General features: G+C 35.7%; 1 protein-coding gene across 3 annotated transcripts in view; it reads right to left on the reverse strand.

Moving 5' to 3' along the window:
* PDC (phosducin) overlaps positions 1-26,403 on the reverse strand; it is a 116,481-nt gene extending 90,078 nt beyond the window's left edge. Inside the window, exons 1-3 of one of the 3 annotated variants that reach the window (XM_053209066.1) lie at positions 25,796-26,403; positions 25,588-25,706; positions 22,987-23,069 (exon numbers count right to left, since the gene is read on the reverse strand). The gene's annotated coding sequence lies outside the window, so the exon portion shown is untranslated. Of the gene's footprint in view, positions 1-22,986; positions 23,070-25,587 lie in introns of all 3 variants that reach the window. The other 2 variants (XR_003425520.2, XM_053209065.1) reach the window with 2 other exon arrangements.
* Positions 26,404-26,927: the final 524 nt, after the last annotated feature.

The raw sequence follows: 26,927 nt of genomic DNA on the forward strand, positions 1-26,927 counted from the left end.
GTAATAAAAGTAAAATAGTTCCTCTTCCTGCATAGCTTACAGTTTAGCCAGAGATATAAACTATACAAACAATAGCAATGAAAATGCAACCAGCCATGAAAACAATGAGGAAGTACCAGGAGATACAGACACACACAAAAACATGGATACGCTAGTATGACAAAGGAAAAGGGACAGTGAGAGGTGTGGGAGAAAAGATGTGCAAACACCAGTAGGCAAGAAAAAAGATACTACTTTAGCAAAACAAGGAGAAGTTACAAGTGATAGAATGGAAGAGAATGTAGGACTATGTTTGGGACAGATGATGAAAGATGAGTCTGGAAAGGTAAATGAAGGCCAGGTCATTGAAAGCCATGTTGGAAATCTTTTATTTCTTCAAAGAGTAATGGGGAGTCGAAGGATTTTTAGCATGGGAATAAATTGAGTAAGTTTGCTCTTTACAAATATTCTTTAGCTAGAGTGTGAAAAGTGAAATGGAATGGCAGAGGCAGGGAAGTCTAGGAAACCAGGTAACACATTTTCAGTAATTCAGGTGAGAGATAATTTTGCCTTTATAAAATTAATGAGGATGGACATGGAGAGCAATGGATAGATTCAACAACAATTTAAATATGCTGCTTGTATGGGAATGAGAAGGTTAAGGAGAAAAACAGTGTTAAGAGATGACTCTAGATTTGGCTTAATCAGCTCTCTCTAAGGGGACAATAGTTGCAGCTGGGAAATTTGGATCATAGGAATACATGGTCCTTGCTGCCAACCAAACTTCCATAAGATACTTGTGTGGAGAAGGAGGATTCTTTCTGTTTTTTGTTTCTGATTCAGTGAAGAGAGAAGATTCTTTATTTGCTCATCCCCAGTTGAAGAAGGAATGTTATCTCCAATATGGGCAGTAAGTAGAAGCAGAAAATCAAGTTATCTATTTGACGTGATGGAGATGAAGGAAGGACAAAGGAAGATCTGTGGGTGGCTGTTACCTAGGGGTTGGGAAAAGTAGGGATCCCAGCTTGAACTTAAGTTTGGGCCACTGCTATCCAGCTACATCTGTCATGACTTGTAGACTGATAGGATGTGTCCATGAGGAGCCTAGAAGCCCTCCAGAAAAGAGCACATCCAATGCCGTGTTAAATATTGCAGAAAAAAGGTGAATCAGAATACAGCAGAATGTTTGTAAAATAGAGGTTAAAAGTATGGGCTCTAGAGTTAGAGTGTGGTGGTTAATAGCAAAGTTTCAAGTTATGACTTTACCACTATATAACCCAGTTTTCTTGTTTGTAAAAAGGATAATAACCTACCTACTTCTCTAATAGGGTGGTTGTAAGAATTAAATGAATTGGTATCTACAAAACATTTAGAACATCCTCTGACCCATAATGACTTAATAAATATTAGCTATTATTATTGTTGCTTTACTTCAGCAATTCATAGACTTCAGACTTGAGGTGGAGATGAGGGTGACAGGGAGTAGGTGAGAATATAATAATGAAATAATGGTCTTGACTAAAATCTTGCTAATGTATTAGGGCATAAGAATTACCAAAAAAGGAGTATTTGTCACACTGTCAGACATGCCATGGTACCCACTGGACCAGGCTGGATCTGGAAGGTGATGGCTTACCCTGGATACCAGATACAGGTTCCACGTAGATCCCAGGCAGTGGGCCTCACTGAAGGAGACCAGGTCCCCAAAATGTAGGGCAAAGTCATCCCTAGATAATGTTCCTTTGCTATTTTAAGTTTCACTGTTTGTCATATGATATTTAGTCTTGGAGAAGCGTATTACTAATAAAAAAATAGTATGACTTATTTTTGAATAGCAAATAAGGTATTTGGAAGCCATCTGAGTAAATTCTCAGTTGTGTTCCTGCTAAAGTACGTGAAGTACATGCCACTTGCTCAGTAGGAAAGACTATTGGCAGACTCACAAGATGAATCATTGCTGAAATGTATTCAAATAAAATTAGAGAGCAGAACCAGGGATAGAGTCTAACAGGAAACAGGCCCTGTGGGTCATTCTGAGTTATAACTTTTTCAGCGTGTCTGTATGAGTTCAAGTTTATTTGGATAATACTAGGATGTACTGTATTGAGTAAGGGGAAGACTTTTCTGTAACATACGGGAAAGTTTTCTTTTATCAGTCAGGTTTTATCATCTGGATTTTCACTTTTTATGCAAGTTTTCCCCCTTCATTTTAGAATAATTTTGGTCAATGTTTTTTCAAGATATGACTAACTTATATTTTATTGTTTTTAGAAAAAGCTAAGGAGTCACAAGGACATTTTTTTTTTATCAGACTAAAACACGACTGCACAAAATTTGAAATTCATCCTTGGTTTTTATCTGAAACTTGATAAAATAATCCAAATTGATACTTTCTAGTCTTCAGCTTCCAAAGCACTTTTTGCAATCCCTTTTTCACTCTGCATGAAGAGTTTTGTTTTTTGTCTGTTTGTTTTTTAAACTCCAATATGGGCATGTAATTTCCCTGCTCAAGACTCTTTAAGTTTTATTGACCACACCAGGCCTGCTCCAATCAGGCTTCCAATCTGATTTCTCTTTGTGTCTGTGCTCCAGATATTCAGGACTTACTTCTGTTCTTCAGTGTATAGCCTTCATTCTAAATCAGATATCAGAAACCCAAATATAGGCAGAGGCAGATTAATGTAAAGTAAAACAGGTTGGTTGTAAGACAGTAGGCAGTGGTAGCATGGATGGCAAATTGAATGAAAGTAGTTGCTCCTTGGTTCAGCTGGTTGCTACCATGTGTTAGAGCCTCTCGTTTTTTTCAAGAAATCTGGAAATTTCTTTATTTTTTTCTGTAATCTTCAAGTGTATATGGCACCTCAAAGATGTCCACGGCCTAATTCCCTAAACTTGTGAATATAATACAAAGATGTCCATGCCCTAATTCCCTAAACTTGTGAATATAATACCTTGTAGGACAAAACAGATGTCACAAAACCCACTCCCCCCCGCCCCCAAAAAAGCAAAAAACAAAACCCAAAGCAAAATAGACTTCAGAGGTGTGATTAATCTAAGCATCCTAAGACAGGAAGCTTATCCTGGATTATTTGGATGGACCTAATATAATCATAAGGGTTAGAAAAGGGAGACAGGAAGGTCTTAGTCATAAAAGGAAATGAAAGAGGAGGGAGAGAAAGAGACAGAGACAGAGGGACAAAGAGAGAGAGAAAGCAGCAGAGATAGAGATGGGAAGTTATTTGAAGACGCCATACTTACTGGCCTTGACGATGGAAAGAGGAACAAAAGCAAAGAATGCAGGTGGCCTCCAGAAAATATAAACAGTTCTTTTCTAGAGCCTCCAAAGGGAATGTATCCCTGCTGGCCTGCAGACTTCTTGATTTTAAGACTTCTGACCTCAAAACTGTAAGATAATAAGTTTGTATTGTTTTAAGCTGCTCAATTTGTGGAAATTTGTTACAGCACTAATATGAAGCTATTAGAAACCCAGGAGTTATTTTCTGGTAAGAGACTAGAGTTATTGATTAATTCCAGATTTTTAATACATTTTTTATTGATTTTTAAAATCATGCACAAATATCTCACTCATATAGAAATAATAGTTTGGTAAATTCATTAGTACTGATCCAGCAATTAACATTTTAGCAATTTTCCTTCATCTGTCCCACACCTTTTCCTTCTCTGTGCTGGAGTAAACAGTATTTTATAGCTAATCATAGACATTATGTAATTTTACTTATAAATACTTCAATACGTATCTTTAATGATAAAGACCTTCTTTTAAAACTTAACCCTTTGTGACTATCATATCTAAAAAATTTAATAATTCCTTAATAACATCTAATGCCCAGTTCATATTCATATTTTCCAGATTATTCTCCAAATGAACTTTTACAGTTGTTTATTAGAGTCAGAATCCAAACAAAGCCCACACATTATATTTGGTTTTGTCTTTTAGTTGCTTTTATTCTGTAACTGTATCCTTCACCCACCTACCCCCAACAAAGTCCTACTTTTCCCTTCCATTGAATTGTGAAGAAACTGGGTATTTGTTCTATCAAAGTTGCGTAGATACTACTTAAATTTTTCTCTTTTTTTTTTCTCCATATTTCCTGTAAACTAGCAGTTGGACCTAGTGGCTTGACTAGGTTGACTAGATCTATTCTTAGTCTGCTTGGGCTACCATAACAAAATACCATAGACTGGGTAGCTTAAACAATAAACATTTATTTTTCTCACAATTCTGGGGGCCTGAAAGCTCAAGAAGTTGCTGGAAAGATAGGTTTCATTCTCAGACGTCTCTTGGTTTGTAGGCGGCCACCATCTCTTGTGCGTGTTCACATGACCTCTCCTTTGTGGACACACAGAGAGAGGTAGAACAAGTTGTCTGGTGTCTCATTAAAACAGCACTAATCCCTTTATAAGCATCTTCCCTTCATTTAAGTGAAGTTACCTCCCAAAGGTTCCACCTCCAAATATCACACTGGGGATGAGGGCTTCATCATGTGACTTTGGGGAGTGGAGTGAGACATAGTTCAAACTATAGCAAAACGATTCAGTGGCTTTATTTATTGGTAACAATATTGCATAGGTGAGAGAGACCCTGTTCTTCACATTTCATCACACCATAAGAATATGTCTGGTTGACTTTCATTTAGTGAGGCTAAGGTCGGATGACGCCCACTTCATCTGTAAGGTTTGCCGTGAGCATTTTTATTCATTGATTCAATATATTATTTTATTAGGAGACATATACAAGTGTCAGACGCTCAACTGACTGAGCCATCCAGGCACCCTGGTCTTGGTGATTAAGACATAGACGTCTTTGGGAGCCACAGTATTGCCTACCACAGATGCAAAAATATGTTTTATTCACTTTTAGGTGAATTATATTTCAAAATAAAATATCGAGAAAGAGAGAGAAAAAAAGGAGAAGCAGAAAAAGGAGGAGGGGAAAGAACAGCATCAGGAGCTCAATATTCAAAAAATTTTTTTAGCATTTATTCATTTTTGAGAGACAGAGAGAGACAGAGTGTGAGCAGGGCAGGGACACAGAATTCGAAGCAGGCTCCAGGGTCTAAGCTGGCAGCACATAGCCTGATGCAGGGCTCGAACCCACAAACTGTGAGATCATGACCTGAGCCAAAGTCAGAAGCCTAACCGACTGAGCCACGCAGGTGCCCCAGAGCTCAATATTTTAAAAACTGAAATATGAAATATGTGGTAACTTAGTAGACCCAAGAGATCTGAATCTGAAACAAACAATGAAAGATTCAGGAGGAATTTTTTTTTCCCACTGTAGATCCCTAGAAGCTCAGAAGTTATTGGCACCAGGTACCTGTGAAAGTAGGGTGAAAGCGAGGCAGAAAACAGGATGACTGATTGACATTTTGTGTAAGTAGTCAGACTACTTCCCTCACTTTCTGCAGTTAAACCTTGGCAGAAAGCTAGGGACTTATATACAGAGGATAGAATGAGGATCTGTGGACTAGAGAACAACAGGTAAAATTGAAGACATAAGTACCTTACCAAAGTCAGAAGCTTTATAGTGTTTTATACTGAAGTGTATATACTGAACGTGTTATATACTGAATGTTGTGACACTTGGTTTTCCCATATATAAAATAGGGACCCAAAAAGTCATTTAATAGGTCTGCTTGGGGGATAATGAACTTAAGTGTTTGGCACTGGTGTCTGAAACATATATAAGTGGCCCCCAAGGATGATTTTTAAAATAATCGGTATGGCCATGCATTGAGAGAAACCCTAGAGGTAAGCTGGATCCTTTCCATTTGCCTGGTCTTGACCCATCCACCCATCTATATCTGTAAGGCTGAAGGTGAGCCTAAGAAAAGGTATTGAAATTGAAGAACAGGTAGAATAGGAAATATAAGAAAAAGCAGAATGAGCATGGTAGTGGTCTACTCTTTTTTTTTTTTAATAAATAAAATAAGGACATGTGTGAGTAGACAGTATCTGTATCTTTACAAATATAGTATAGATAACACAATTTTAGGTCACTTTAAGTACCTAAAAGCAATAAACTAATTGGTGAATTTAGGCTCCAAATAGATTTCTTGCTAGAATAGTTTACTGAGTACATATTATTGCAAATATTATTTTAAATTATAAGTTTAATATAATCATGAAACAACCTTATAGAGAGTTTGGGAAATAAAGACAGGGAGAGAAATTATCTCCATAAATTCATAAATTAAACACCACCATCGCTGACATTTTGGAATCTCTTCCTTAAAGTTTCCAATAATCCACGTTTAGATAATTTTTTTTACATATTTGTATTCATAATAAACATACAACTTTATATTCTGCTTTTAAAAATTTAATTCACACAAGCATTTTTATATTGCTACAGAGTCTTTCAAACTCTGTCATTAGATTCAGTCTAATATTTTATAATATTGACTTTATTTTTAGAAATTGAAGTCATATTAAACTTTATGGTACATAGAATTATTGTGATGAACAACTTTGCATGGTTTGGGATGGTTTTCTTGTAATCAATCATAGACTTTTTTTCATAGACTTTTTTAAAGATTTTGGACAATGTAATTATATAGTCAGATACTTCAAATTACAAATGACTCTAATTAGAAGTGTTAGGTGGCAAGGAAACCATTAAGTTAATTTTCAGCCAGAGTTAAACAATCAAAAATACTAAGTTATTGAAGATAATATTTCTCTTAAATTTATACCAAGGAAACTGAAAAGCCCTAAGCCCACTTGGGAGTCATTTTAAAGTATTTTAATCTTAAAAAAGATTAAAATCTGTCAATTTTAGATAAAGTTCATAAAAGAATAGAATTTACCTAGCTTTACATTATTAAAAAACTCTGATAGGATTTTATTCAGATTGTTTAAATTGGTATAAACTATGGTAATGTTGGAAACTCTAAAATGGTGAGGATAGCTACGTTTTCTACTTTATTTCTGATTATCATATAACTAATGAGTTACACTGTAACTTTAAATGAGAGCTATTTCAATTTGTTGTGTCAACTCTGTGATATTCATCCACTCATGCATCATCTTGGAAAAAATTTTCCAAATCATTAACATATTCAAATCACATTCCAAGTAGACTGAGCGATGACCACGTAACAATTACATCAAGTTTCGGTATTTTTACACAAAAATGATAAAAACCTTAGTTCAGGAAACTAACTTTGAGGTAAAGGTAGTTTATTTAGTGTAAGATTATTATTTAATTCAATATGAATCTTTTGGATGCCTCACCTCTAGGAATTTACTGTCTTTCTATTGGGCAGACTAGGCTTGAACACATTACACAATTGGAAGAAAACATAAGTACATGAAATCCAATGTTAAAAAATTGATAAAGGTTAGTAATCAGGGTTTTTTATTTAAAAGGGACTATATAATAAAAATATACATATGTACTAAACACTCACCATGTCTCAAAGGTAAGTCCAACTGAATGGATAATAAATGAAACTAAGTTGCTGCCTTCAGTGAACTCATAGTCTACAGAACTCAGAAGATCAAGAGTTGGTTTTTCCTTTCGCCTTTCCACTCTATGTTATTTATCTATCTCTATCATAGTGATTTTCTAACCGTATTGAATTAATATTCTATAAGTTCTATAGATAGCTGCAAGCAAAGGGGAGTAGATGGTTAGTTCTGAAGAAAATCAAATTGTATAGGAATTGATATTTCCAGTGCATTAGAAGAATCAGAAGATATATGTAGAGAAGAAGAACAAATTTCCAGGCCAAGTGAATTGAATACTCAAAAGTACTTGGTTGTGAAAGAGCATAGGATATTCAGGTGAGGATGTATTTATGGGGGGTAGGAGCATAGAGGTGAGTCATGTGAGGCTCAGGATATCAATGGGGACCAGTTATGAATTCCAATGCCAATAAGTTCCAATTTTGTTTTGCAGGCAACAGGGATCAAATGGAGGATTAAAATAAGAAAGTTATCAGATATGGCAGTGTGGATATTAGATAAGAATGCGAAAATTCTGTTTAGTAGGAGACCAGTTAAAGGCTATTTTTATGATCTTGGTGACAGATTATGAGAGGGCTAAAGTAAGGTAGTGGGCTAGAAGGTACAGCACATAAAATCTTTCCAGGTTATAAACAATAGGATTCTCTTCTTTATTTCTTGCTTTTTGGAAGAATGGAGTGAAGAAGAGATTGTTTTTGAGGCCTAAATCTTGGGTGAGAAAAAAAGACTGGAAATGGAATTTAGAATCACTTATTAGAATGAGAGTTGTAGTGTGATGATTAAGAATGTGAGGTGTGACTGGAGACAAGGAAGAACCTAATAAATCAGGGCACGTAGAAAAGAAGAAACACCACTATATTTTTGTAAACAATATTCAGATTTTAAATAAACATTGACTGTATTTTTAGATTTTTTAAAAATTTTTAAGCAATCTCTACCCCCACCATGGCGCTTGAACCCACAACCCCAAGATCAAGAGTTGCATGCTCTACTGACTGAGCCAGCCAGGCACCCCATGACTGTATTTTTAAATCGCCAACTATTCTGGTACATTTTTATGCCAACTATGAGCCATTCTCAGATGATGTGTTAACATCAATGTTGCCTTTAAACTGGTGTTCTAAAATAATTTTGTGACAAGATGGGAAAATACTTTCATTACAAGTGCAGACAAAAACAGATACATTTTAAGGGGAAATTTGTACTAACTACTCACAAATGTTTTCTTTGTGAATGGCTTTTCTAACTTGCCTAAATATTAGCACCAGCAGTCCTTAGCTTCTTGACTCTGTGCCTACATTCTTAGAAGTAAAAACATGTTTTGAATAAGTTGGTTATTTTTAAGATGATTTTGAAACAGATTCTCTGCATTAAGACACTTTCACTGCTACACACTATTGTATATAAACAAGATGTAGTGTTTATAGGTGATTCCCTCTAATCAGATATCTTATGTCCTTATGATCAGAGTAATAGTAGTTTATGAATATTCTTGACTTGTTCTTTTGAAAATTTAATGTTTTAAATAGAAGTGGTAAGTGAAATTCTTTCTCTAGGTTTAATTATGACAAGGCAGAACTCATTTAGAAATCTGTGAATAGCATGAAATTTGAGAGGCTATATCTATGGCATCTTGAAGTTCATAATGAATGGAGAATTTCAAATGATGTTAAATAATTTTTTTTTTCTTTTTTTATCCCTTGCCTCCCTCCTCCCCTCCTCCTCCTTTCTTCTCTTTTCTCTTTCCTCCCTCCCTCCCTTCTTTCCTTCCTCCCTCCCTTCTTTCCTTCCTCCCTCCCTTCTTTCCTTCCTTCCTTCTTTCCTTCCTTCTTAGATTTTCAAAATAATAATAATTAGGCAATGAGGCCTACTATTTAGGAATGGGGAACTAAAATTAACAGTCACAGAAAGAAAACTTATTTTTTTCTTTCCTAACCTATAACTAATAACTTTAAACTGTGTTCAAACTACAGGTCCAGTTGAATTACCACCTGGTTTCTGAAAGTACTTTGATAGTGAACATAAAGCTCTTCATGGTAGTCTTTGAAAAATTGTGGGAAGATGGCAGAAGTCCAAAAAAGAGCTGTTCTGATACTTTTAAAAAGAAGAAAATGATAGAGCTTGGGGATTTCTTTTTTTTATTTTTAATTTTTTTTAACGTTTATTTATTTTTGAGACAGGGAGAGACAGAGCATGAACAGGGGAGGGTCAGAGAGAGGGAGACACAGAATATGAAGCAGGCTCCAGGCTCTGAGCTGTCAGCCCAGAGCCCGATGCGGGGCTAGAACTCACGGACCGCAAGATCATGACCTGAGCCGAAGTCAGCCGCCTAACCGACTGAGCCACACAGGCACCCCGAGCTTGGGGATTTCTAACTAGTAAACCTCACATCAATCCTTAGGAAAAATTTCTAGAATATATTATTAAATGGATAGCTTAGGGAAACTTGAGTAAAGTAGTTTCCAGTGAGAATCCAGCATGAGTTCCAAAAGAACCAGTCATGCTAAGTGAATCAGTTTTATTTCCGCTAGTGTTACTAGGTTGGTAGATAAGGGGATGCTATAAACACCATGTGGCTCCAGTGGCCTAGGTATTTGACTAGGTAAGCGACTGCTCGTGACCAACAATTATTGTGAGAGTAGGCTTCACCCCAACCTGATCATCCATTCTTTACTTCTTTATGGATTTTGTTTGTAATGGATGTTTTTTAAAGGTAAGTCCAGGCCACTACATCCATCCTTATAATAATTTCATCTTGTTGATTTGGGGTCTGTTCTTCCAGCTTGCTAAGTAAGTTCATTTGAAGTTTTATTAGCTTTCACCTCCAGCTTTGTGCCTGCCACCTACATATTCAATAATAAGGCTCCTCTTTTAGTGGAACACAAAGCCCCAGATGATTCCTTCTGGCTTATGAATCTATTTGATGGATGAGGTACTGATTGCCTTTCTTCACAGAAAGAACATGATTTGTTTCTTGCAAGTTATGTGACTTTGTGTAAGCTGCTGACTTCTCCAAACTCAGTTATCTCATCTGTAGAATAGGAATAATAGTATTATCTCAGAGTTCTTTTGGGGAGAGAGTAAATTATTGGCATAATATATGCATGCTAGTATATTATAGGAATTTAGTCGATAGGATGGTTATTATTAGATAGGATGTAAAGGTAGAGACAAGTGCCTTCACATGCATTAGGATGTGGGAGCAGAATAGTGAGAAATTATTATATCAGTTAATATTTTGGCTCTGTTAACTATTCAAAATATTCATAGAAATCTAGGAAAATAAAAAAACAGACTTAGTATCTATCCCCAAGCTAATCTAAAGAATATTACCATCTACGAAGCAAATAATAAAAATGCCCATTACAGTCTTCTATTCCAGGTTCCAGGGAAATTCTTTTATGGTCATGATTTAATTTTTAATGTAAACATCTCTTTTCTATAGAGGGAATGTAATTTTTTAATGTTTCTTTATATATATATTTTTTTGAGGGGGGAAGAGAGAGAGAGAGAGAGAGTGAGTGGAGGAGGGGCAGAGAGAGAGGGAGACACAGAATCTGAGCAGGCTCCAGGCTCTGAGCTGTCAGCACAGAGCTGGATGCAGGGCTTGAACTCGTGAACCACGAGATCATGACCTAAGCCGAAGTCGGACACTTAACTGACTGAGCCACCCAGGCGCCCCATATAGAGGGAATATAGACATTCCATCCATGGGTAGATCAGTTGTTAAAATTATATTGTTTCCTGGTGTATCTGAGGAAATTAACCGTACCATACACAATTATCATTCTTAATCATATCGATGGCCTTAATTATTAACATTGTATACACTTATTATGGTTTTCATTAATTTCCTTGTTCTTGGAATCAAGACTTCTAGTTAAAGTCTTGTAACTTTTAAATATACATATGAAAATTAATATTAAAACTACATTTAGATTCAAAGGCAAACATTGTTTTGCTTCAACCTAAGAGATGGAGAAAAAGAAAAGTCAAAATGGATGATTATGTTATAGATTTCACCTTCAGAAGTTAATTTTCACATTTACCAAAATGATATATTCAAGGAGTGACTTGAATACATAAAAGTACATACATACATAATTTTATGTACAATACATACATAAAAGTATGTTTGGACATAAAGATAGGGACTGTAGATTATTATGTCAGATCATAGTGAAGTGCATTCACTTTGCCCCATTTCTCTGAATTCTTCATGTATTAGAGAACACTTAATCATCCAAACAGGGTTTTTGGCTTGGCTCACTCAGTTCTACAGCTTCCGTTTTCATCATCCTGTCTGTTAGAGAAGGCGTTTCAGACAGAAGTGCTTGCCCCGAGGCCAAGGAGGTTGTGTGGGCTCAAGTACCTGCACGTTCACTCTCAGTGAAAACACCTTTATTCTGAAGAAGTTTATAATTAGTAACAGTTTGAAAGCTCTCACTCTAAATGGAGAGAAACCATTTAGGGATTAGTTTGGGTATGTGTAAGAAACAAGGAGGTGATGAAAGATGTTTAGTGCCAAGTTCTGTTACAGGCACCTAATCTGATATTCCTTACATATAAGAAATTGTCTTCTCTTTTTGGTCCTTCCTTTTTCAGTGATGAAACTGACCCATCCCTTTGGAATGGGAAGTTTCTCGAGGGGGATTAGCTTATGAGAAAAGCAGGTTTGGTGTGTGAGATCATATCCTGTACCCAGTAAAGGAGGAGTTTACCCTCACACCCCTTTACTACAAACCAAACCAGTAGTTTTGCATGAAAACAATTTACTTTGCCCTTTGTGGGATTATTAGCCCTTTCTGTCTGTACTTAAGGATGGATACAATATTATCCTGTAAGGATGTTTGTAATAAAATTTGTCCTCTTGGTCATCAGGTAAGTAGTTTTCAAATTGTACAATTTTACCTCCAAGGCAATATGTGGCAATTCCTAGACACATTTTATTATCACACATGGTGGGGAGGGGTTATGTTACTGGCATCTAATGAGTAGAGGCCACAGATGCTACTAAATATTATAGGTTGCATAGGATAGCCCTCTATAGCAAAGATGTATCTGGTCCAAAATATCAATAGTGCGGAGGTTGAGAAATTGCATTAAATAAAAGTGTTTTGGGGATGGATGGTGGGCTATTTATGAGCACAGTCTGATAACAAACTCATAGAGCAGCAAATAACATGAAGTCCTTTCCACTTCAGGTGTTTGGTCTCCTGGGGAAGCAAACTAATAGTTTAAGCAATGTACTACAGGCTTTGATAGAGGTATACAAAAGAAACTTTTACTGAGGAAAAAAAAATGTTTAGCTTCAACTGAGAAGTTAGGAAGGCCTATTGTTAGTGACATTTTATGATAAAATGTGTGTAGTATTTAGCTGCTCTCAGTTGCAAGTAGCAGAAAAATCTGTCAATAAAGGAGATTCACATAACTGGAAAGTCTAGCGGTAAAGTTAGCTTCAGTGTTGGTTTGTTTCAGCAGCTTAGTAATGTCATTATGGAAAGATCTGGTGTAACCTTCTGCCTTCCTGAAGGTCAAACTTCAGTTTAAAACCCATTCTCCTTCATGTTCATAAAATGGCTTACTAACTACACATCAGTTACAAGAGAAGACAGAATGTTAATTGTAGAATCCCCTGAGAAGAGTCGGGAAATATTTTTCACATAAATCTCACTTTATGTCTTACTGTCTCTAATTGCGTCACCTGAACTAGAAACTCCAACTAGGGTGTAAAATCATGCTGATTAGCTAGAGCTGGCCAAACTCATACCATGGCACCAGGGAAGTTGGATATTTGGGGTGGCTATTGAAAGAAACAAAAGAGATGGTAGGAAAGCAACTACAATGACTACTATATGCGGGATGAACTTTCAAGGCAGAAGAAACAGATTGGATAAAGACATATAGGAAAGAAAGAGTGCAGCCTGTTCAAACTGAATCTCGAAAGCAATTGATATGTGGATGGAATCCAGGAGATATGGTGGGAAGTAGGAAGAAATAAAATTAGAAAGGAAGGCAGTGACAAATTTATAAAAGCATCTCAGTGCCATAAGGACATTATTCTGTAACCAATTCTGACCTGTTAAAGGATTTTAAGCAGAGGAAGGACATGATAGGAATTATGTTTTTAAAAAATTTCTTTGGTGGTATTGAGAAGAATGGAAAGAAATGAAAAGGAAGTTGAAAGTGGAAGCAAAGGGAACCATAATTTGAGACAACTGGCTTAAATCTCCTATTTTATTTTAATATAATAACAGTTATATGTTCTTGTTATGATGATTAAATTAGATGTGGAAAATGTGTAACACTTAGCAGGTAATCAAAATGTTAGTGATCATTTGTTCACATACTTTTGAGCACTGATTTGGCGTTTCATCTGTACTACTTACTATGTGAAGTAAATTACTATGTGAAATTAATTACCTTAAATGAGCCCATTTCCTCTTTAGTCCACCTTACATGATTATTAGCAGGACTAAGTGACATTATGTTTATAAAAAGGACAGTGTAACTGAAGGAGACCATAATAGCACAAGTCACTATAACTGTAATAAAGGAGATGACGAGGGCGCCTGACTAGCTTAGTTGGTAGAACATGTGACTCTTGATCTTGGCATTGAAAATTCAAGTCCCATGTTGGTTAGAGATTACTTAAACATAAAAGGATGAAGAGAGGTAGGGAAAGTGAAGATATACCTTAGAGAAAGAATCAACAGGGTTTGCTGATTGATATAGCAAGAAACCAGTTATGGCTCCTAGAGTTTTTGGTGTGAGCAACTGGGTAGATTGTGAGAACCAAGTTTTATTTCATGTTTTGAACATTTTAAATTTTAAATGTTGGTAAGATACATAAGTTGAGATATGTAAGTTGAGAAGTCAGGGAAGAAATTGGATACACAACTCTAGAGCTTAGTGATGTCTATACCAGGAATATAGATATGGGAGTTGACAACACATCTGTAGTAGTTACACCAAGGGAGCTATGAGATAGGTTATGGAGAATGAGAGTACAGAAAGGGAAGGCATCAACAAGAGTGAAAAACCTGAAGAAGTCTACATTTAGGAGGTTGGTAAGAATGGTGGAATCAGCAAAAGAGACTGAGAAGTAAAAGCAATGAGTTAACAAAAAAATATCAAGAACATGTAAGTTCCTAAGAAGGAAGAAATGATCAGCTGTGTCAAGCTCTGATGAGAGGCTAAGTAAGGTAAACACCAAATTCATTCATTTTAGCAGTATCTGGCCTCTTAACCCTTAACAAAAGCAGTGCCAATGGACTTCTGGAGGTGAATTCTAGACATAAACGGTCTGAGAAGTGAATGAGAAGAAAGGAACTGGATACAATATAAGTATACAATTCCTTTTAAAAAAAATTCTGGAAAGATTGAGAAAGATATCTCTTTTTAAAAAAAAAAAAATTACCACAAAGGAAAATTCTGAAATAGAGCTGAGAACTGAGATAGAATTTAAGGCAGAATGTAAATACCAGGAAGATTTTATTGTTGCTTTAGGGTAGGAATTCTAAAACATAATTGCCTTTGATGGAAATGATACAGCTGGAGGGAAAGGGGCTAACTGAAGGAGCAAAGACCATAAGCAGTTGTGAATTCTCAGACCAGGGTATAGTGAGAGATAAGTTTTTGAGACGGGGATGGTTGCATTCTCCTTCATAACAGGATGGGAAGAAGGAAAAGAGGGCACAGAGGCAGAAGGGTTTACAGGTTTAGAGAGGAAAATCAAGGAGTGATGATCTGATCAGTTTTAGGTATGGGTTTTTCTTCATCTTGCCTGGCATTTGGGTCTTTTCCAATTGAAAACCTGTTTTCTTTTTAAAACATTTTTTTTAGAACTGTTTTAAGTTTACAACAAAATTGAGAGGAAAGTAGAGATTTCCCATGTATCTCTTGCACACACACAGGTCTAGCCTTCCATTATCAACATCATTCACCACAATGGTACCTGTTTTGTTTTTTTGTTTTTTTTTTTAATCAAGGATGGACCTACATTGACACATCATAATCACTCAATGTCTATAGTTTACCTTAGGATTCACTGTTTGCGTTGTATATTCTATGGGTTTGGACAAAGTATATAATAACATATATCTGTCATTATATCATACAGGCTATTTTCACTACCCTAAAAATCCTCTGTGCTCTGCCTATTCATCTCTCTCTGCCATACATTGCCCTACTGCCACCCCTGGCAACCATTGATCTTTTTACTGTGTTCATAGTTTTGTCTTTTTCATAATATCACATAGTTGGAATTATGCAGTATGTAACCTTGTCAGATTGGCTTCTTTCACTTACTAATATGCATTTAAGTTTCCTTCGTGACTTTCCATGGCTTGATAACTCATTTTTTTAATGCTGAATAATCTTCCATTGTCTGGATGTACCACAGTTGATTTAAGCATTCACCTACTGAAGGACATCTTAATTGCTTCCTAGTGTTGGCAATAATGAATAAAGTTGCTATAAATGTACACGTGCAGGCTTTGGTGTGGACATAAGTTCAGCTCCTGTGGATGAATTCCAAGGAGCATGCTTGCTGGATCACACAGCAAAAGTATGGTTTGGTTTTGAAAGAAACTGCTAAACTGCCTTCAAAAGCAGCTGTTCTGGGGCTCGGTTGGTTAGGTGTTTGAGTTTGGCTCAGGTCATCATCTCACAGTTCATGAGTTCGAGCCCCGCATTGGACTCTGTGCTGACAGCTTGGAGCCTGGAGCCTGCTTCAAATTCTGTGTGTCTTTCTCTGCTCCTCCCCCACTTGTGCTCTGTCTCTTTCCCTCTCTTTCTCTCAAAAATAAATAAGCTCTAAAAAAAATTAAAACACTTTTTTAGTGCCTGTACCATTTTGCATTCCCATCGGCAATGTATGAGAATTCCTGTTGGTTCACATCCTCACTAGCATTTGCTATTTGATATAATGTTCTAGATTTTGGCCATTCTAATAGGTACGTACTGCTATCTCATTGTTTTAATTTGTGTTTTTCTGATGACCTGTGATGTGGACCATCTTTTCATATGCTTATATATTTTTTCATGTGCTAATAAATCCTTGTATTATATTATAATAAACTTCTGTTGCATCTCATTTCTAATTCCCTACACACACACACACACACACACACACACACACACACGCACAAATTGTACACATTGTATTTATATATCTGTTTTGGTGAGGTTTCTGTTCAAGTCTTTGGCCCCTTTTTTAACTAGGCTATTTGTTTTCTTATTGTTGAGTTTTAAAAGATCTTTTCATATTTTGGTAAGAGTTCTTTATTAGATGTGTTTTGCAAATACTTTCTCCTAATCTGTGGCTTATCTTCTAATTCTTTTCATATTGTCAGTTGCAGAGCAGAAGTTTTTAATTTTAATGAAGTCCAGCTTCATTATTCAAATATTTCTTTTCTGGATTATGTCTTTGGTGTTGCATCTGGCAAGGCATCACCGCACCCAAGTTCATAGTTTTTTTTTCCTGTTATCTTCCAGGAATTTTATAGTTTTGTGTTTTACAGTTAGATATAATCCATTTTGAGTTAATTTTTGTGAAGGGTATAAGGTCTGTATGTAGATTTGCTTTTTTTTTTTTTTTTTAATGTGGATGACCACCATTTGTTGAAGAATCTATCCTTGTTCCATTGTATTGCCTTTGCTCCTTTTTCAAAGATCAGTTGACTTTATCTATGTGGATCTACTCTGGGCTTTCTATTCTGTTCTGTTGATGTATTTGGGTATTATTTTGCCAGTGCCACACTGTCATGATTATTGTAGCTTTATTTGTCTCATTTTCATACTATTTGTTGTAGAAATGAAAAAAGATAACAATTTTTCCTTCAGTGCTTCCTTCACTAGTGTTTTTGAAGTGAGAAAGTAAAACTTCCTAATTATTATAATTGTAACTGTATCTTCTTATAATGTTTTTTGTTTATAGTCCATTTTACCTAGAGGAGAACAGGTTTTTATTAGTGCTTGTTTTTTCCATCTTTCCTTAAATATTATTGTATTTTTTACCTATTTCCCTTACCCAGGCTAAATTCTCAGATATTGTTAAGTTTGTATGTGTGAGAGCTTTGGTCCATCTATTTCCAATAAAATTGATATGTCAGTCTAGAATATACTAAAGTCATGGATAAAACAGCAAACCTGGATTAGATACATGGATTTAATTATTGGTTCTGCCCCTATCCAGCTGAAAGGATATTACATTATATTTTCCTATAGAACTTGTATGTTATTTTGATTTGGGTATGACCCTTGTTGCTAATAAATCCTTGTATTATATTATAATAAACTTCTGTTGCATCCCATTGCTAATTCCCTTCTTTCTAGCTCAATGACTTACCCCATTAAAAATAGAATCTAATATCTATTTTAACTGTTGTTTCCATTTAGAAAACATTCCTCATTATCTGGAGATTATTAGAACCAGGTTAATATTTCAAAAACTAAGGAAATGATGATCAAAAGCAGTACCATATTGGGTTTCTTGTAAATATTGTTACTTATTTTTACATAATAACACCACTTTCTGTACAACAGTTTGTCTTTCAAGAAACAATTTTTTTAGAATGCTCATTTACTTATTTTGAGAGAGAGAAAGAGACATTAATGTTGTTTAGACATTAATTAATAAACATGTTCTTCAACACCAGTCTAGAACTTTGGAAGAAAATTTGCATAATTTTTGGAGTGAATTTTCTGCTTTAATCTAATCTGAAATACAAGGGATGCAAATAGGGCATTACTATTTTATAGCTATGAAAGCAGTTGGAGAGCTATGTAGAGAGAAATGATTTCGTCACAACCAGAACTAGGTAAGTTCCCTGGGTCCAAGCAGCACTGGTCTGGAATAGAGATCCAGAGAGACCAGGGCTGAGTTTTCACTCCACTGCTTTCTGTGTGATCTTGAGTGGCTCACTTAACATGTCTGAATTTGAATGGTATTTTCTGAAAAGCAGAGATCATAGCGTCTGTCTTGGTCAGTAATTGTAAGCATTAGCAATGAAACACTAGCCTGAGAAATTCATAGTAAACTCAGAATAAATAGTAACTATTACAACTAACACTCCTATTACTATTAATCCAACTGCTGCTTCTATTAATTGGCATTTCAGGATATTTTGGTTAAAATGCATATTAAAGAACTTTTCATGGGGCACCTGGGTGGCTCAGTTGGTTGAGTGTCCGACTCTTGATTTCATCTCAGGTCATGATCCTAGGGTCTTAGGATGAGCCCTGCATCAGGTTCTGTGATGAACGAGGAGCCTGCTTAAGATTCTCTCTCTCTCCCTCTGCCCTTTTCCCTTGCTTGTGTTCTCTCTCTCTTGCTCTCTCTCTCTCAAATAAAAAAGGGGGAGTTTTTCACGTTGATGATGACTGTAAGCATATTTCTAGATGTTACTTATCCATGAGAAAGACACGTCATTTTGTCTTCTAACTGATGCGATAAACTGTAAGCAAAAAGCTTTAAAAAAACCTATCTTTGTAGCTAAAAACTGTCTTAAAAGCAGTGATTCTGTATTTGTACTTCCCAATTCCCCATAATTATTGTTATATACTCTAGACATGTAATATTGTACAAAGCATGGGTCTTTATTCTTTTAAATGCGTCTCTGGTTCAAATGCTTTAAGCAAGAAACACTAAAAAACCAGTGCTGATTCTTATTCTCTTTTAATATTTATATGTCACCGTTTGGAGTCAGTTTTGGTTGCCGAGTAGATTAGATCGCCATTTAATGTAAATGCATAAAATATGACTAATAAACTGACTAGACTCTAGTGAAAGCTTAAGTAGCAATTTGAGCTAGTTAAAACACTTTCCTCCCAGGATTCATAACAGTTATTATTTAAGCAATGAGCCTTTAATTTATTTTTCCTCCTATCTGGAAGGTTCTCTTCTGTACCCAGTTAACCTCTGTTTCTCTTCAAGATCCCAGCTCAGATGCCACTTCCTTAAGGAACACTTAGCTGACCCTCCTCAGGCTAAGACAGTTTCCTTGTTAGGCTTTCTCATAGTATCGCATGTCTTTTCTAAGACACCTGGTAACTATTTGATTACTTGGTTGATTCCTGCCTCTTTGCTAGAACAAAGGCTCCACCAGGGCAGAGATTACCTTTCTTGACAAACAGTACATGATAAATAATATTTTTAAATATATAAATGGCATTTGACCCTTACACTGAAGCCAGGTATCTCTAATAAAAACTGTAGCATTAATCTTGGCCTCCAGAAAGATCTTCTTACTAAGGATGGTTCTTTATTTTAAAATGTGTCCCATTAGATTAGGGCTCACAGGACCAAGCCTTGGAAAGCAGAAATATAGGAATCCTCTTGGTGGTTGGGAATTATACTCTGAATTCAGAATCAGTGAATGTACGTCACCCACCTCATTCCACACTAAATATATAACCTCTAAAGCCACACTAGATATGAAGTAACGGGTGAGAACACCTCAGAAAAAAATATTTTTCTGACACACACATATAAAATACGTTCCAATATTTGGGTCATTAGTAATTTTTGTTGTCACTGTTGAGGTTGTGTTGTTAGTCACTGTGATGCTTACTAAAAGAAATGTATTCCACCAACAAGGATTTGGCCCTTTGTTTTCTTTTATTTATTTATTTTAAGTTTATGTATTTATTTTGCATGCATGAGTGAGGGAGGGTCAGAGAGAGAGAGGGAGAGAGAGAGAATCTCAAGCAGGCTCCACTCTCAGATTAGAGCCCAATGCCGGGCTCAGTTCCACAACTGTGAGATCATGACCTGAGCTGAAACCAAGAGTGAGCTGCTAAACCAACTGAGCTATCCAGGAGCCCTTGGTCCTGTGTCTTCTAATACACTGGGATAAATTTTAGGGGAGCCTGGGTGGCTCAATCTGTTAAGCACTCACCTCTTGATTTTGGCTCAGGTCATGATCTGCTGGTCTTCAAGTTTGAGCCCCACATCAGGCTCCGTGCTGACAGAGTGGAGCCTTCTTGGGATTCTCTCTCTGTCCCTCTCCTGATGTCTCTCTCTCTTTGTCAAAAATAAATAAATAAACATTAAAAAAATAATATAGTCAGACACATTTTAAAATTAAAAAATTGCTATGAGAAACAATTTCTCATAAACCCCTTCTAGGTTAAAGAAGAAAACATAAATCAAGACAGATAAATGAGTAAGTGAATCATTGTATTACCAAAGAATAATTATTATGTACATATTAACATGGTGTTGTCAACGAATGTTCATTGACATGAAAAATATAATGTTAAATGAAAATAATTAGGTTGAAGGTGGCTGGGTGACTCATTTGGTTAAATATCTGACTCTTGATTTTGGCTCAGGTCATGATCTCATGGTTTGTGAGTTCGAGCCTGTGTTGGGCCCTGTGCTGGCAGTGTGGACCCTGCTTGGGATATTCTCTCTCTCCCCTCTTTATGCCTCTACCCCGCTTATGCTCACTCTCTCTCAAAATAAATAAATAAACTTAAAATAATAATAAAAATAATAATTAGGTTGTAAATTTAATATCCTATAAAATTTCAATCTTGTCCAATACATATTACAATGATTAAGAAAGACTGACAAGTAATGTTATTATTGGTTACTATTTTCTTCTTTGTACCTTTCTATAGTTGCCAAATTTATTAAATTAGCAACTAATGCACTTTAAAGCATATATAAAATAATGAATATTATTAACCTCTATTTCAGAAAGTCTTCCTCAGTTCATCTCAACACAATAAAAGTGAATTAACTTCTTAAACCTTTTCACATCCTTACCCCACAACTACTTCCCCCACATAGACTGCTCTTTATTCATGATCTATAAAATTCATCATTTCAAAAGTTACTATGAACTTTCCAAATGATATCCTTTAAAATAATAACGATACTTAACTTCATAACTAAGATCCCCTCATATTTTTAGCAATGGCATAGAGTATGGAAGATCAATGTTAGATTTTGTCATAGAAAAATCTTTCACAAAATAATTCATAATCTTTATAAGTGTTATCTGATATCTTAAAGTACTTATGATTTAGTTTCCTTAACCACTGAAGTCTAACCAGGAAGTTCAATAGTTTGCCACTGCATTTGCAATAAAATGCAAGTTCCTTACAATAACCTGTCTCTGCCTTCCTCGAAGACTCATTTCACACCCCTCACCTTTTTGCTCCTGGTACTAGTTACCCTAGACTCTCTTCTGATCCTAAAATGGACTCAAATTATTTTGCTTCTTGAGGTCTTAGGATTTGCTGTTCCCGATAAACAGTACCCTTTTATGCAGGTTTTTTCACATAGCTGGAGCTGTGTCGATATTCAAACATCACCTCTTACAGAGATTGCCTGTAATACATATCTTATTTGTTTCTTTCTTGGCTATTAGTATTTTGCTTAAATTTGGTACTGGTTTACACATTTAGCTGCTTGGTCTCCTCAATGGAAAGTGAGCTCTGCGAGAAAAGGGAATTTGTCTCTCTTGTTCATCTCTTTTTCCATAGTGGCAAGAATATTTGTTTATATATATTTGAATATATAAATAAAGATAAATTGTTTTCCCATTCATTCCCCTACCCTCTAACACCCAGATTATAAAGAATTTGAATATAAAAAGTTGTTAGATTCACATACAGATGAAGTTTAAATAGTTCCTGAAGTTTAGCCAAAGAATTTGCAGTTTCAAAAAGAATAAAACTGGATCAAAGTTCTCATAAAATAAATATAGGAGACAGATAAAATCTAACCATTAAAGCATATTTCCAAAGGTATTAGAAAGTCACTGTATTCCATAAGAACCCTAATAACTATTATAACAAATTTTTGCAATTAATTTTATACTCTTTTATTACAGAGCCACATGGATAGATTATAGCAAAAATTTTTTTCTTTATTGATTGAAACTATATTCATATTTAGAAATACTTCCTCCCTGCATTCTACATGTGTTTCTTTGTCTTACAATATCTACATGGACATGATTTACACCTATGCTGATGACTTATTTATGGCTCCTGTTTGAATATATCCTTTATTTTTCAGCTACATGGGTTTTTTCCATCACAATGGAAGCATTTGGTATTTTCCAATCTTTAATCTTCAAACATTTCTCTTTAAATTTCTCACAATTGCATAATTACATTGTGGGATGGCCCCAAGACTCCATTTTATTGACACAGTAGAAAACACCTGACAAGGAGTATTCTCCGGGTCACTAAGATCCTTCTCTATGCTCGGTGACTCACAAGTAACATTTCAGACCCAAATACCAGTAAAGGAGAAGCTACCCAACCTGACTATAAAATTGTATTGCAGCTGTCTGCAATTGTCTTGGCTAAATTCCATTTTCCTTTTTATGCAAAATACATTAATTCTTAATTTCCTATGACACTGCAGGTTTTGTGTCAACATGCTTTATAACATGATGACTTAATATATGTTGAAATACCTGTATGCCTAACTCTTTAACAGAGATCACCTTCCATGTTAACTATTCAAAAAGTTAAAAACAACAACAATACCTTTTTAGGGTGTCAATATTGGAAATTCCCATCAGAATTGGGAGTCAAGATGTAGCAGATGATTCTGTTGCCCCTGCCTTGCCCTATAAAAAATAATTTATACCATGAATTTCTTTTTGTTCTTTAGCAGAAATCAACGTAATAAAGATTTAATAAAGTTTCAAAGTTTGGACAATAAAATCTTTGTCCAAAACAGAAGTGAACTTGACATTCTTATAAATAAATCTACCAAGATACATTTTTAACCCTTAAGCCTGAAACCTAGTTTAATATTCTTTTGTTAAATTACATCACACTTCTCCAAAATCCCTAGTTGCCCCAGAAATAAGACAAAGATAGGAAAGTACCCAGAACTTTAAATAAAGTAGGATTTATTAAAGAGTCTGGCAACAAGTTGATTAAACATGATGACACTGACCTTGGCCTAGAGTAAACACATTAAACTTCCCAAGCCTGTTGGAAATTGCCTAGGGAACCCAAGCCTCTTACCCTAAATTTGAGGAATATCCAGAGATTGAAGAGCATAAAAGGACTTGTGCCTCAATAGAAATAATTATAAAGATAACATAAAATGGTAGCTGGAAAAACAGTGAGTTCAAATATCATTAGAAATGAATCAGTTTAGAATGTGAACAATTTCCTGGTGTTTATAGAGAAATATTTCTCTAAAGCCCTTGGAACATAAATATGTATTGTGACTCTCCAGGAGAGGGCTGTAGTAAACTGATTTTTAGAAATGTTAATGACCATGGAATAATTTTGTCCCAGGACATTTCATGGGACTAATGCTTCAATGCATACCACTTAGTAAATCCTGCTGTACTATCAACTTTTGCTTATTCAGGTACTGATTGGCTAACTTTTAAGATATCCTCTCTTTGATTATTGTCTATTTTATGTTGCTAATCATGCCAATAAGTCATTTCAACTAAATTATAGTTAGGGAAAGGAAGAGATAAAATATAAAGCAGCATGTCTTGCTAATTATTTATAGCTCTAGGTTTTGGTTTTAACTTGGTGAATGGGACACTTATTTGAATGGCTGATTAGAAACTAGCCCTCCTCTTTCTAGCAATTTTTCTTTTTTTTTCTTCAAAATGGTTTATTTTTTATAAATATAACTTATTGTCAAATTGGCTTACATACAACACCCAGTGCTCATCCCAACAAATGCCCTCCTCAATGCCCATCACCTATTTTCCCCTCTCCCCTGCAAGCCTAGTAATTTTTCATTCTCTCTCTCTCTCTTTCCCTCTGTCTGTCTGTGTCTCTCCCTGTCTCTCTTTGTCTCTCTCTCTTTTTTAGAATTGCCCCTCTCTTCTCCATTACAGCATGGGAGTTGTGCTCTTTCTACAGTAAGATCTTGCTTCCTGGCCATAGTTGTTAGATTGTAGGTGGCCACTTGACCCAACATGGGTCAAAAAGGTTTATGTATACAATAGGCAGCCAGATGTATAGTAATAAATATTATCCTTGTTATAAAAATGATCAGGACAAGAAGTAGAGACATGGAAATTATCACCCTCAACTGAGAAAGAAAGCAGAAAGAAAATCAAGAGAGAATGACTTTGACAGAGATAAGGGAAAACAACATTTCAATGAGGTGGGGTCAAATATACAACAGTGAAGTCAAGCCAAATGAAAACTGAAATTCACAGTGGTTGGGAAAGACACAATAGACATGCAATGCCAGCATTAGAGCATTCTATAGATAATTTTCCCATTTCTTTGAAACAAAAAATCTTAGTTTGTGGAGCCTATCTCCTGGCTTCTCCATAGGATTTCCAAAAATCCCATATTGGCTTGTCAGTAAGACGGGGTTGGAAATACCCAAAGGAGTCTATTTACATAAGTGACTGTTAGACCATCAGGAACAGAATTCATTCTAAAAGAAGGATGAGTCAGTCCCAAGTCAGAGGGTCAGTGTTCCAATGGCAAGGTAATTCTGAGTAAAGCTGGGGATGTGTCGCCGAGCTTGTCCTTTTATTTAACCCCCGCCCCCAGAAACCTGTGTGAGAGCCCTAAAAGAAGAGATAATAAAAATAAGAGATATGTTTAAGAACTTGAGGGGACAAGGAAACAGTTCTTTGTATCCTGTGTAAAAGAGTGTAGCAAAGCTGTGGAATAAGGGAAATGTTCCCTTGTGGCTGCTTTTGGAGCAGGTTGAGTTACGGACCAGGCACAATACCCAGAAAAGAGAAGATGCAGGAGAGAATATAATCAACCAGAGACAACAGAAACCAAGAAGAGGAAGGAACAGCTTGTGGTATCTGTGCTAGCTATGAAGCACGAATGTGACAAACTCAGATGCTTCGAAGCATGAGTTAGGAAAATCTGGAGTTCCTGCATTTGTGGCTGAGAGACAGAGGCAGAAAAATGCTATTTCATTCCTATTTTTATGGTCTCTTTGTTTAATCTGGGAAAATGCTCCACTTGCTCTCTTTTAAAACTCTACGTGTATAATTATCATCATAGAATCAACTTAAATGACAAAAAAAGAAGAGAACTTTACCACTTCCACTTCACCCAAATCAAGACTCAGTTGATGTATTCTCTGAAAACTCTAAGGAAATTACACTCTGATAAAAAAAAATTACTCACGTTGATGTACTTTATTTCAGTGTTGCACTGCTGCAAGTTTTATCTTCTCATTTAGCAGGTCCTTCAGAGCCTTTAGTGTTAAATCACATTGTCCCTTAGGTGTCCCTATGGCTAGTATTCTGGAAACAAATATTCAGTTCACATATTAAAGAATTTGTTATGTGTCAGTAGCTTTTAAAGAGCTTTACACATATTGTCTGATTAATACCTTCAACAGCTCTGAAAAGAATGCATTGTTACATCCGTGTTAGAGATTGAGGATTAAAAAGTGAAAGTTTTACCCAGTGCCATGAAGTTAATAAATAGCAGAGCAGAAATTTAAGCCGAATTCATGTAGCTCTTCATTGCTTTGCTACACTGCAAAGACGAGTCATTAAACGTGCCTCAGCTAAGTCAGAATTTCAATGTTGCTACACATTTTACTTTTTCACTGCTCAGAGATAAAATGCTTGATCATTCCCATTTATTGGAAGTATGAGATTCTCCACTTCATTCAAGGACACTACTTGGGAGATATTTCCACCGTTGAACCAGAACTGTGTCCCTTTCACTTTGTCCTATTTCGTGATAGCCTGAAATTTATCCTGTAATATCTGCATCTAAGCATTATTCACTGGGAGCTTTTTCTGAAGAAATCCTGAACTATGAATATTATTATGAGTTTTCTCATTTCCTCTCATGTTGCTTTTCAACAAGTTAGAGATAATATTATAATAATCGGTAATTGCAGGGCTTTGGATAAACCTCATGGCTATTATACCAACACCACACTAATAATATGTTTACATAATATAATGCATTTTTATTTTTGTGTAAAGAGAATTTTACTCTTCACACTATTCTATTTCTTCTCATTTTATGTGGACCTAGCAAAGGGCAAAGGTTTCAAAATAGCAAATTGTTAAACTTTAATAGTAGAGGCTACCCTTATTTACATGACTCAGTTGGGGAAATGTTTAGTATTACACCATACCCTGAAGGTTAATAAACCCGGGCTGGGTTAGACCAGGGAGGCAGGGGGAGGAGATGAATTCCAGAGTGAAGCAAGGAAATAGAGAAACAATGACATGAGAAATATTATCATCAGATTAGAAGATAATCTCTTTCCTTGCTTTCCAAAGAGGAAAAAGGAATGAAAGGAATATATGAATAACTGCAACCAGGAACAAAAAGCAGGGTAAATAGTATCTCAGAAGCCACGTTAACTTTGCAAAAGAGTAGGGAAAAATCAAGAAATAAGGAAATAGAGAAGTTGGTGGGGGGGGGGGGTAGGAAGAAATCATAGCTGAACATACCAATTTTATTGTTAACAGATAACTTGATTTATTTTATTAACAGTT

Source organism: Acinonyx jubatus, chromosome E4 (genome assembly GCF_027475565.1).
Source record: "Acinonyx jubatus isolate Ajub_Pintada_27869175 chromosome E4, VMU_Ajub_asm_v1.0, whole genome shotgun sequence".
Lineage (NCBI taxonomy): Eukaryota > Metazoa > Chordata > Mammalia > Carnivora > Felidae > Acinonyx > Acinonyx jubatus.